We start from the raw sequence: 12,877 nt of genomic DNA on the forward strand, positions 1-12,877 counted from the left end.
CAATTCATATGAACATAAGACAGTAACTTAGCCATAACAACCCTATGTTACGGCGTATTTTATCCAAGAATTTCTTAGCATAGCAATGTTATCTGAGAATAGGTCCATAAATCTCAAACCTCTACTGAGGTGCGAACCGAGCCCAAACCAATTGAAAAAAACGACAAAATACTTGTACTCCGACTTTTAAGAGGCTCTTCACAGATTTAAAACATGGACTCTAAATTCATAAAACAACTTATTGTTAAAACAAATGCGCATTACACTTGGTGTTTTGTTTTCATCATTTAATAGGTGGTATGCTGTACTCCAATTGATTGCACTTTTTAATGTATGTTATAATTCTCTAATTATAATAAATGTACGTATAATATTTTTTCATGTAATGTAATCTTATCTAAAATTAAATCTAAGGGTAAATTTACGTGCTACAGGTGGAGGCAACCTCTATAAATTGCTAAAACAATTAAAATTTAATCAATGATGATGCAATAAAAATCAAAGCAGTCGTAATTTGTGATCTATTTATACTTGCTTATCTATGAACTAACAATAAGACAAGATTAATAAATGTGAGATGAATTATCCGAGAACGAAGGAATAAAGGTACTGCTAATCAGTCTGATTTTTCAAAATTTCAAGTGAACTTAAAAAGCCAAATCTATTCTGAATTAAATGATCAATAAAAATCAGTAAAGCGTTTCTTGTTGATTAGTATCGTCTTTGTCGCTGATAGTTAGATTAAAACTAATACAATTAATTACTAGTTAGTTTCTTCTAGATTTCTAATTTTAGATCATTTGTTTGTCGCCAATAGCCGATTACTTATTGGCGGAGCTTTCATAGCAACATAACAATGTATTACACAATGTGGAAAATTATGTTAATATTTTGGGGAATTTTGTGGTGGGGACTCCATGTGGTGTATATTGGCAGCCGACAGACGCCGGTTTCCAAAAATGATGTACTGAGTATGTCTTGATGGCCATACCCAATCGGACGAGAGCCCCCTTTGTGGGGGGCGCAGCGAGCCGAACCCACAGTGTCGAGTACTCTTTTTAATCGAAGCAGGCCACGATGGCCGTATATGACGAACGGAGCACAGCAGAGTCATCTGAAGGAGAAAGGATAGGATAGGGAGCGAAGCAGCAATTGTCAAATTTAGGTCCAAACCAGATATCAAGCAGTAGTGATAATATCAATATGATTTCAAGCGATTGCTGCATCAACTTAAAAGTATATCATTAATATTAAAGAAATTTAATTATTAGAGGCCGTTTGTAATATTTTTACAGTTATGACAAAAATGATGCTTATTTCTTAGGATCGCATCAAAGATGTACCGAATAGAACCCAACGAATGTTAGATAATTAAATAAATAACATCTTCCGTTTTTTGCACTTTATGGCATTTATGTTATTTCGTGATTATATATATATATATATATATATATATATATATATATATATATATTAACAAAGTCTAATAATCGGGCATAACATCAATAATAAACATGAATTTCTTTCAAAAATTTATTTTAAACCCATACGTTTCGGCTATAATCCTAGCCTTCATTCAGTGGAAAAATCAGTTAATCTTAGTGTTAAATTGAAAATTTTAATAATTCATGGTATCAAGATCCTGATACCATGGATTATTATTAATGATGTAGGAGGAACATAATATAAAGTTATAGAACTTATATATAAGTACTTACAGAATTAATTATACAAAAATACACTACATTATTACACTGTGATAAACCAAGCTATTAATTTATACGCAGTGTAATAGTGTAGTATATTTTTGTATAATTAATTCTATAAGTACTTATATATAAGTTCTATAACTTTATATTATTTTCCTCCTACATCATATAAAATCTTTTAGTTTTTCCACTGAATGATGGTCTCGATGAAGACCGAAACGTATGGATAAATAAAGTATTTCAAAACTACTTTAGTTTTTTTTTACTTGGTGTTACTGCCCGATTCTAAATAACTCATCAATATATATATATATATATATATATATATATATATATATATATATATCTTATATATAAAATTCTTCTGTACAGGTATAAAATAATATATTTGATACTTCTTCTAAAAGATTATTCGGATTTTGATAATTCTTTTTTGAGTTTGTCAAAGGAAATTTTTAATGAACGATAAAGCTATAGTAATATTGTAGAAATAAATGGGATAAATTACAAAAAAAAAACACTTATCATTGTTTAACATTGAAAACATTTGAACTGTCATCTGCTAGAAATGTCAATTTACTTGAAATTTGAATTTAGCTGAAGTTATGTGCCTAGATAATATTAGAATATAATACACAAGAAAAATGTAATGTCTACATTATTATTGCCAAAAATCAATATCAGCTGAGATGTGCCAGAATTTATATAATTCTGTTTAAAAAATAACGCAATAAGTCCAAAATTGCTTATACTACTTTATTTTTTTAAACTCATGCATGTCGCATTTTGGTTTACTTTACTAACTTATTTAACAATGCAAAAAAATGTTTCTACTAATTAAATAAATGATTTAGAATTTTGTTTAATGTGTCAAAAATTCATTTGTCTGACATTGGATATAGAATATTTAGTAAGTTGATCTTAGATTGAAGAGTGCTCATATGAACTAGATTTTACAAATTAATTCAACTATTTGAACATAAACAATAATGTTTATTGAATTATCAGTAAGAAAAATGTACTTTAGAAATTATAATTGCCAATAAGCAAGTAATATATCGTACGAGATTCTGAAAACTATAGACTAAATTATTGAGGCAATTATGTTGCGTGGTAAAATCAAGTGTGATATTGTTCTTTTACAGCAGATACTATATTATTTTTTCTGAATTTCTTATACTGCTTATGCTAAGAGCATAAATGAATCACAAGGGCAGGACACCAAATAGGATATTCAACAGTATAAGATAGGATATTAAAATTTTGGAACTTTTGAATTTCAGACGTGGGCACAGTACAAATTCTGTCGGGTCATCTAGTATATATATATATATATATATAATATGTTGTGCTCATAGAATTTAGCGCAGACCGATGAGATGATAAGATAAGATTGTTTCTATTTTCGAAAACAAATAAAAGTCAAAGATTACAATATAGCATACTGATTCAAGATAAAGAGATATGAAAAATAAAGATAAAGAGGATGAAAAATAACGTGCGTGAACATTTTTATTGGAATAACATTTTGAAGGTTATTATCTATAAAAATTGCAGCTAATTTGTATCTCTAAAATTTTGTCCAATTTTAGAATTGTAGTCAAGGGCTTATATTTTTTCATCATTATTCTAAAGATGCATAATCTTGATGACATCGTTGACTAGATAATGATTCATATATTTTGTTAATATCTATTTAATCTTGATGTAGATTCTTATATAGTTTAAGAAGATGTTAAAGTTAAATAAATTTTCTAAAACTGCCTTAACAGAAAATTTTCTAACACAAGCGCTTACATTTAGAATGATAAAAATAGATAATACTTATCACATTGCTTGAATACTTATGTTGTAGATCGTGGACATTACCTGAAACAAAAAATAAATAAAATTATTTTAAGAATAATTTATTAATTGAAATTTAAAAAACAAATTTAATTATTCAGCAGCAATTAATTAAAATATAATAAAATATCTTTTCAAATTTTAAACCAAATTTAAATCTCTCAAAAATATTTATCAAACATTCAAAATAAACATCTCTTAAAATTATTTATAATTTTTTAAATATAGGTAGATTAAACGGGACTTTACTGCAAATTGTCTTAAGGTCATACTCATAATAGTTACTACAAGTATTATAAGTAATCTTAACTTACAAATATAGACTTTCTAAGAACTAAACTAAAAATGCTATGTAAGTCCATTCTGCCGTTAATTGCTAAGATAAATAATTTACATAAGACGACGTGTTTGCATAGAAAACATTCCAGATCTCATATATTTGTTGTTAATAAGATAGTACAGAAATATATACTTGAGGTCAACAGCCCTCGAAATCAAAAAATAATATTTATTTAATTTTAACTGAAAAAGCTTGTAACCAAAGTTTCTGAAAATTGTCTTTCAAATACATATTTACAAAATTATATTATTAAGCTGGCGACTAAGAAATCCGTAATTCAGTTGAATTTTTTAGGTTTGCTGACGTAGTCAAAATGTGAAACATATTTTATTATTGAACAGCAATTCAGCTGTCAATTAGTAAAAAAGCTATTAATCTGTTTCTTCGCGGATCAACCGATTTGAATGATTCAAAAAACATTCGATTTGTATCGACTGGGAGACGTGCTAATTAATTTCTAGCAAAGGCAGGTCCAGACGTTTCGAAAAGCTTTAACATTTTGCCTATAAGGAACTAATAATAAAAGCTCCAGTTTTTGTAATATGATTGTTGTATGATTATTTACGGTACGGGAAGTTTCAGCAATTTGCCTTAAGGCGGGATACCATGCTAGTTTACTTATAGAACCGTGCAATGTATAAATGATGATTGCCAAAATGATTAAATTCAATAACAATGTAACGAAACTATAAGGCAACCAAAACAACTAACAATATATAAATATCTAATATAATGTAAGTAGGTTTAAAACCCAACTAATGGCTTAAATAATATTCAGAACCTGGCTAAAATTAATAAAAACTAGTTGGTTTGGTATTTAGCCTTGAGGCAAGTTACATGAACTTCCCGATATGTGTAAATAATCGACTTAATCAAAAAAAATGTATAAATAATATACTTCATCAATCCTACTTTTAAAAAAAAACGATAATAATTTTAGCAAAGTTTGACAAATTTTTAAAATTAAACTACTTGTCGTAAGGCCGTAATATTACAGTAAGTTCTATAAGACCACGATGTATATCGCCAAAAAAAGTTCCATGAAAATTGGCTTAAATTTTTTTTGCAACAGTTAATTACAAGAAAACGGCTCGGTAGATTTTCACCTAAAATTAATCAGTACCATTCCCAACTAATATCTTTCGAACAGTTTTCGATTTTTTAAAATCGGTTCGGTAGGATGAGCTTAAATGTGGACGAAAAGTTTAACACTTTTTTTCAACAGTTAATTACAAGAAAACGGCTTGGTAGATTTTCACCTAAAATTAATCAGTACCATTCCCAACTAATATCTTTCGAATAGTTTTTGGTTTTTCAAAATCGTTTTTTAAATTACAAGAAAACGGCCCGGCCGATCTCTACCAAAAACTAATCAGGTCGATTCCCAACCAATATCTTTCGAACGATTTTTGAATTTTCAAAATCGATTCAGAACTGCGGGCTAAAACGTGGACGAAAACCTTTTCACTTCTCTGCTATTTACGAAGAAACGGCTTGGCCGATCGTCGCACAAAAGAGATACTTCGAATGGCTTTTAAATTTTTGAAATCGGTCCAGCCGTTTTTGAGAAAACGGCGATTTACGGCAAAAAATCTGTTGGTGCACACATACTTTTTCCAAATTTGGTCTCATTCGATTCAGAATGGCTTGAAACGTCGAGAAAACATAAAATTAGCGAATCGGATTTTTTGATGAAAACAAACTTCTCCTTCGGGAAGTTAATTAATGTAAATCGGTTTAAAATATGACTTACATTAATTAAAGTTACTAGTTTAAATACCTGGATTTTTTTGTCATTAGTTTCATCACCTAGTTCGTGCTTTAAATTATTTAAAGGCCCATTGATTAGTGATTAAAGGTATAAAGATTTCAATAAGAAGTACCAGCATTGATAATAGCCTCAACAGCCTGATGTCAAGCAGTTGTGACAACGGTTTCACTTGGAAATATAGGAACATGATTTCAAGTAGAAGTAGCCCACATTTGGCATTGCTGCATAAATAAAGAATAATAGAAAAACTACCAATATTACAAAAAAATGTAATAATAAATTTATCAAATAGATAGGCCAGCCGTTGGATTGACTTTTGAAAAGCGACGTAGTTAGGTCAAATCAGCTCAAAAGCTTCTATAGAACTAAACCTATAGAAAGATCTTAAGGAGGTATTCTACTAAAATTAATTAAAATCGATTCTACTAATTAATATCGATTTTTTTTTATATTTTCAAAGTTTAGTTATTCAAAAATATGTCATTAAAAGGATTTTCCAAAATTACTATTATTTCCTGAGTTATATCCGTTTTAGTGACGTGGCCTCGGTTCGGGTCCGACCGAGTCTCAAAACTTTGAACGCGTTTTTCTCGGAACTACTTTTTCCGAGCTGGCGGTAAGGATATCTCGAGTTCTAATTAACCGATTTACTTCAAATTTGGAGAGGATCTTCTCTATACATCGCTTTATCGCATGGACCTTTCCCAAAACTATAACTTTTTATTTAGCATTTTTAAAAAATTCGGAATTGCTAAAAAAAACATGAAAAAAAATTTTTTTTAACTTATCCAAGGTTCATACGATAGCGGCATCTATAATAATTAAGAATCCACCAGGAGGGTTGGAATCATGCACGCCAGGACACCCTCTTTTTTTTGAGCCCCCACTTTGACTGCTCATAACTTTGTGAATTCTAATTTTTTTCTTTAATATTTTTTTATGTAATAATAAAATATCAATAAACAAATGATGAAAAAATCGATAGTAAAAATATTATTTGTTTCCTTTATACAGCGATTCAAAAACCGGGCAAAATTCATGCTTCTACAGTAGAATACCCCCTTAAGTTTTGCTCCTTGCTCAAATAAATCAAAATATTAAGAATCATATAATAATGAAAATCTAAAATTTAATTAACGATATAAAATAATACAATTAATTAAATCGAATTAATGTCTTCGGGTGTTAAAACTATATAAAGATATAAATAAATGTAATTATAAATTAATGAAATTAGGACTATAATTTGACAAGTGGCATTAATTGATGTTATGAGATTCAAAACCCAGCTAAAGGTTCAAATAGGGTTCCGACCCCGGCTGAAAAACGAAGCGACCAGTCGCATTTTCCGCATAACTCAGCGCTCGTTTTCAAGATCAAATCCGCGAACTGGTGACTCATTGGACAAAACACAGTGGATCGGAATGCAAAAGTGGAATCGAGTCGGACGAGAAGAATGTCCTTATTCGACCACTCTTGTGCACTCTAGAATAAATTTAGATCCGACACGGAGATACACACTCACACATGCAAATATACACCCAACACTCATACACCTATACATAAATAAACACATTGTGAAGTTTTTTTTATTAATTATTACGACGCAGTTGTATATGGACTTCCTACTCCATCTGTAAAGAGATCTTTGCAGATATCACATAATTAATTGTTTTACTGATTCCAAATCAAGACTGGGAACAAATGGGTGGTTGTATATGTAATTATATGATTTGGATCGAACTGAACTTAGTTGCATATGACTTTGTGTTGGTGTTGGTATTGGATATTGTATTATATTGTATATTGGATTATCGTATTGTTTGAACTGAAGATATATCAAGTCAGAACTCAAAACGTGTATTAAGTTAATTGTAATTGTAATTATAATCAAAAATAAGTTTGTAAAATAGCTGAACTTTCACAACTAAAACCTGGCTGACAAGAAAGTTCAAGATCAGCTTTAAGAAAAAACTGATGCTTCATTTAGTCCTGGACCAAATATGTAAAAAGTAAGAAAAGCCGCAAGTAAACAGAGAATATAAAATAAACCGATAGGGTAAGAATTGAAAAACAAACTAGGTGTAAGTAGCATTTTTAATTAAGGCAAGTTGCACTAACTTCCCGATACGTTTAAGCGATCGATCTAATCAATAAATATTTGAATTATATATAATCTACCTGTCTAACAGTTAACTTGTTTACCTGTTTAAGTGTCTACCTATCTACTTTTGTATCTGATACATGTACACCAGTTTACCTGCATACTTATCTACTTTTCTACCTGTCTACCTGTCCACCTAGCTACCTGTCATCTGTATGTTTAAATTTCTTGTATTGTATATGAATCAATAATAATTTATTTGTAACTTCTAAATCGCCTCAAACCTGCCTTTGCAAAATTATAATCAATTTTTCAGTCATTGTCAGTCAGTGAAAGTAAAATATTGTTTGCATCATTCAAATTGGATGCCCCGTTCTATCAAAAACTGCAATTTTTGCACTCTTTGCAACGTATCTCCAAAACGACTGAACCTGTCTTTAGGAATAGGAATTGTATGTTTCCTGAATCAATCAAGTCGGTTGAGCGGTGCTCCCGAGAACGTCGACAAACATTGGTATCCACACAAAACACATATTACACACATATATCCATTTTGTCTAAGGTCTACCAAAATGTTCGAAAACTCGAACAAAATCAAAAATAACTGTTGGTATTGTAAATTACTAGTCAGTATTCCTTTTCACCTATCGGTGCCAAGTGGTCAATAAAAATGAAGAAGGTAAAATGAACCTACGGCAAAGTGACGAAGGAAAAACCACTACTAAAAATGAAACAGGAAAGAACCCTACTAATGAGCAAATCAAATATCGACATGTGGCGACAAAAGATGACCCTTCTGTCGTCCAAACAGATCATCCACTTGCTAAGAACAGAGAGTTGAACTGATAGCAACGTAGATGGTAAAAAGGGAACACTACTGACAAGCCAGTCAAGAAATAATGCAAAAAATATTAGATAAGATGACGAAAATTGCCAAAATGTCAATCCACTTAAAACTTGAACTTACGTGATAATGTATGTTAAATTATTAGCAAGAAAAACGTAATTTAGAAATTATCATTGCCAAAAGCAAAAAAAAAATGGTACGAGATTATAACTATTGAAAAGAAAATTATATTATATAATTTTAGGTGGAAAATTCCAAGGCGCCGTTGTTCTTTTAAATAAATCACAAGGGCAGACTATGAATTTCTGTGGCATAAATTTGGAAAATCAATGTTTTAGTTGTTATGTGGCTAATTTCGTTTTCACAATATATTTAAAAAGATAAGTGAGACTCATCATTTTATTTAGCGCAGTTCTACGTCTAACATCAATCATATGAATGCACGTTTATGAATAGTTTGTAATGGCAATACATATTGTAAAAAACATGTTACAATAATTGTTTTTATCTAAATAGTAAATATTAGTATAAAATACTAAAAAATTAGGTTCTCTTCAAATGTAGATGCCGATACAGGGCAACGTCAGTTGGATCAGCTAGTATATATATACTAAAAATTCAAAAAGATATAAAATTCCATGTTCAATATCCGCTGATGATGACATTAAATTGAATGTCGAAACGTTTGGAATTAAAGATTATTTTATAAAACTCTGCCTTTCCTTTGTGTTATGTATCGCCCTCAAGAACTCACTCATATATATATATATATATATATATATATATATATATATATTATATATATATTATATATATATTATATATATATTATATATATTATATATATATATTATATATAGATGTCTCGACATCTTGTTAAGTTATCATGGTTATTAGTGTGTTTTACCAATTGTGATGTTTGTGTTAAAAAATATATATCTTATCAATGTGCACATACTCATACCATGGATTAACTTACAAAAATTGTAAGTGTTTTATTAATATTATTATTATTACTGTTTTTCCATAAAATTTCCTTTCATATAATTTATTTAATTTCAATTTATAGTTAATTTGATTACCACTGAATGATGGCTAAGATGCTAGCCGAAACGTATGGATTTTAAATAAATAAACTTTTTAAAAAACTCTCATACTATTTTTATTGATGTTACGCCCGAATATTAAACTCAAATTAAACATATATATATATATATACATATATATAAATAAATATATATATATATATATATATATATATATCTAGGTACGTTCCATCATCAGGTTTATTCTGTAATAATTTATATATCCATATCACTAATATTTTTTTCGTGAAAAAAATCGAGTGTTTTTAATCCAGTTGGATCAGCTAGTATATATATACTAAAAATTCAAAAAGATATAAAATTCCATGTTCAATATCCGCTGATGATGACATTAAATTGAATGTCGAAACGTTTGGAATTAAAGATTATTTTATAAAACTCTGCCTTTTCTTTGTGTTATGTATCGCCCTCAAGAACTCACTCATATATATATATATATATATATATATATATATATATATATATATATATATATTATATATATATTATATATATTATATATATATATATATATATTATATATAGATGTCTCGACATCTTGTTAAGTTATCATGGTTATTAGTGTGTTTTACCAATTGTGATGTTTGTGTTAAAAAATATATATCTTATCAATGTGCACATACTCATACCATGGATTAACTTACAAAAATTGTAAGTGTTTTATTAATATTATTATTATTACTGTTTTTCCATAAAATTTCCTTTCATATAATTTATTTAATTTCAATTTATAGTTAATTTGATTACCACTGAATGATGGCTAAGATGCTAGCCGAAACGTATGGATTTTAAATAAATAAACTTTTTAAAAAACTCTCATACTATTTTTATTGATGTTACGCCCGAATATTAAACTCAAATTAAACATATATATATATATATATATATATATATATACATATATATAAATAAATATATATATATATATATATATATATATATATATATATATATATATCTAGGTACGTTCCATCATCAGGTTTATTCTGTAATAATTTATATATCCATATCACTAATATTTTTTTCGTGAAAAAAATCAAGTGTTTTTAACAAAAAAATATTAGTGATATGGATATATAAATTATTACAGAATAAAGCTGATGATGGAACGTACCTAGTTCCGAAACGTCGTTATTAAACATCTTCAAAAAACAAATTGTTTTTTATTATTGGATTTACTGTTTGTAAAAGAAACAATCAATATATTGAAAAAATCCAGGACTTATAAAATATGATATATATATATATATATATATATTATATATATATATACATATATATATATTGTATGATTCTGAATTTGATGTTGACATATGTATTAACAAAGTCTAATAATCGGGCATAACATCAATAAAAAACATGAATTTCTTTCAAAAATTTATTTTAAATCCATACGTTTCGGCTATAATCCTAGCCTTCATTCAGTGGCAACTAAAATTAAAATTAAAAACTAAAACAATTGAATTGGAGTGAAAACAAAAAATAAAATAGTAATTAGTACTTACAATTAGTTGATCTTAGTGTTAATTTGGAAAACTTTAGTAATCCATGGTATTAGGAAATGGTAATGCACTACACTATGTATTATCCTTACAACTCCTTGAAAATACAATTTTCAAAAATTACAATAAACATATTTTTTATTACCGTTATGTAGATGACATTATCACTTGTATCCCTAGTGATGATGTCACTATGATAATTGATCAATTTAATAACGTCAATAAAAAATTAAAATTTACAGTGGAATTGGAGACAATGAACTCGATCAGTTTCTTAGACATAAAACTTATACGTACTACAGATAACAAACTAATAACAAATTGGTACCAAAAACCGACTAATTCCGGACGCTACCTTAATTACTTTTCTTATCATCCACTCAAAATGAAAATAGGTACTATAATAAATCTAACGGACCACGCAATACTTCTATCGGACAAAACATTTTGGGACAACAACATCAAATTAATTACAAAAATTTTAACAGATAACTCTTATCCCCTAAAACTTATAAATTCCGTAACTAGTAACAGGCGAACGTACCTTTTGAATAAAATGGACAGTTGCACAGTACATAACGATTTACCTGACTCAGAAACTCATTCTGGTGTAATATGTTTGCCATACATTAAAGAATTGTATGTTCCTTGGAAAAAACTTTTTTATAAATCTGGACTTCGACTTGTAACCAATTTTAGTACAACTACTAGCACTATTTTACCAAGACAAAAACCCCATTTAATATTGAACGACTCAGAAATCTCGTCTATCAAATAAATTGTTTAGACTGTAATTTAATTTACATAGGAGAAACTAGCCAGAACCTCAATAAACGGTTACAACAACATAAAAACAATTCAAAAAACCCCAAACAATTCAAAACAGTTCTTGCAGACCATATATACACTTTAAAACACAATATGGACTTTTCTAATCCGACTGTACTACAATTTGAACAAAATTTATTTAAACGAAGAATTATAGAGGGATCTTTTTAACTATTTATAACAATAAGACAATAAATAAACGGAATGAACTCAACACGCTGTGCGACACAAATCTCTTCTATTTAGATAACATTTCCAAATTTCTTACAAAACAATAAAAGCGTTCGCGCAAAGGTTTTACAATTCGTTCCACACATGCGCAGAATCTTGGTAAAAATATTTTTTAAAAAAATGTCTTTCTCCATTACATCTTCAACCAGTCTACGAATAACACACTATTCATTTGTGATTTTTCAAATCAGTATTTTGTGAAAATATTGTGTAATTTCAAGTTAATGTTTATAATACATAGTGTAGTGCATTACCATATCCTAATACCATGGATTACTAAAGTTTTCCAAATAACACTAAGATCAACTAATTGTAAGTACTAATTACTATTTTATTTTTTCTTTTCACTCCAATTCAATTGTTTTAGTTTTTAATTTTAATTTTAGTTTCCACTGAATGAAGGCTAGGATTATAGCCGAAACGTATGGATTTAAAATAAATTTTGAAAGAAATTGTTTTTTATTGATGTTATGCCCGATTATTATTGATTTGATGTATTATAGCCCGTTATTAGACATATATTATATATATATATATATATATATTATATATATATATATATATATATGATGTGTGCATAGATACGAGATTTAT

At 28.3% G+C, this 12,877-nt stretch overlaps 1 non-coding gene across 1 annotated transcript; it reads right to left on the bottom strand.

Moving 5' to 3' along the window:
• Positions 1–920: 920 nt before the first annotated feature.
• On the bottom strand, positions 921–1,060 carry LOC113367666. The gene has a single exon (XR_003366310.1). It is a non-coding gene; the product is annotated as a U11 spliceosomal RNA (small nuclear RNA).
• Between the last annotated feature and the right edge of the window lie 11,817 nt (positions 1,061–12,877).

Source organism: Ctenocephalides felis, unplaced genomic scaffold (genome assembly GCF_003426905.1).
Source record: "Ctenocephalides felis isolate EL2017-DRISC unplaced genomic scaffold, ASM342690v1 CF-g0.4_SCAFFOLD_00720, whole genome shotgun sequence".
Taxonomy (NCBI): Eukaryota; Metazoa; Arthropoda; class Insecta; order Siphonaptera; family Pulicidae; genus Ctenocephalides; species Ctenocephalides felis.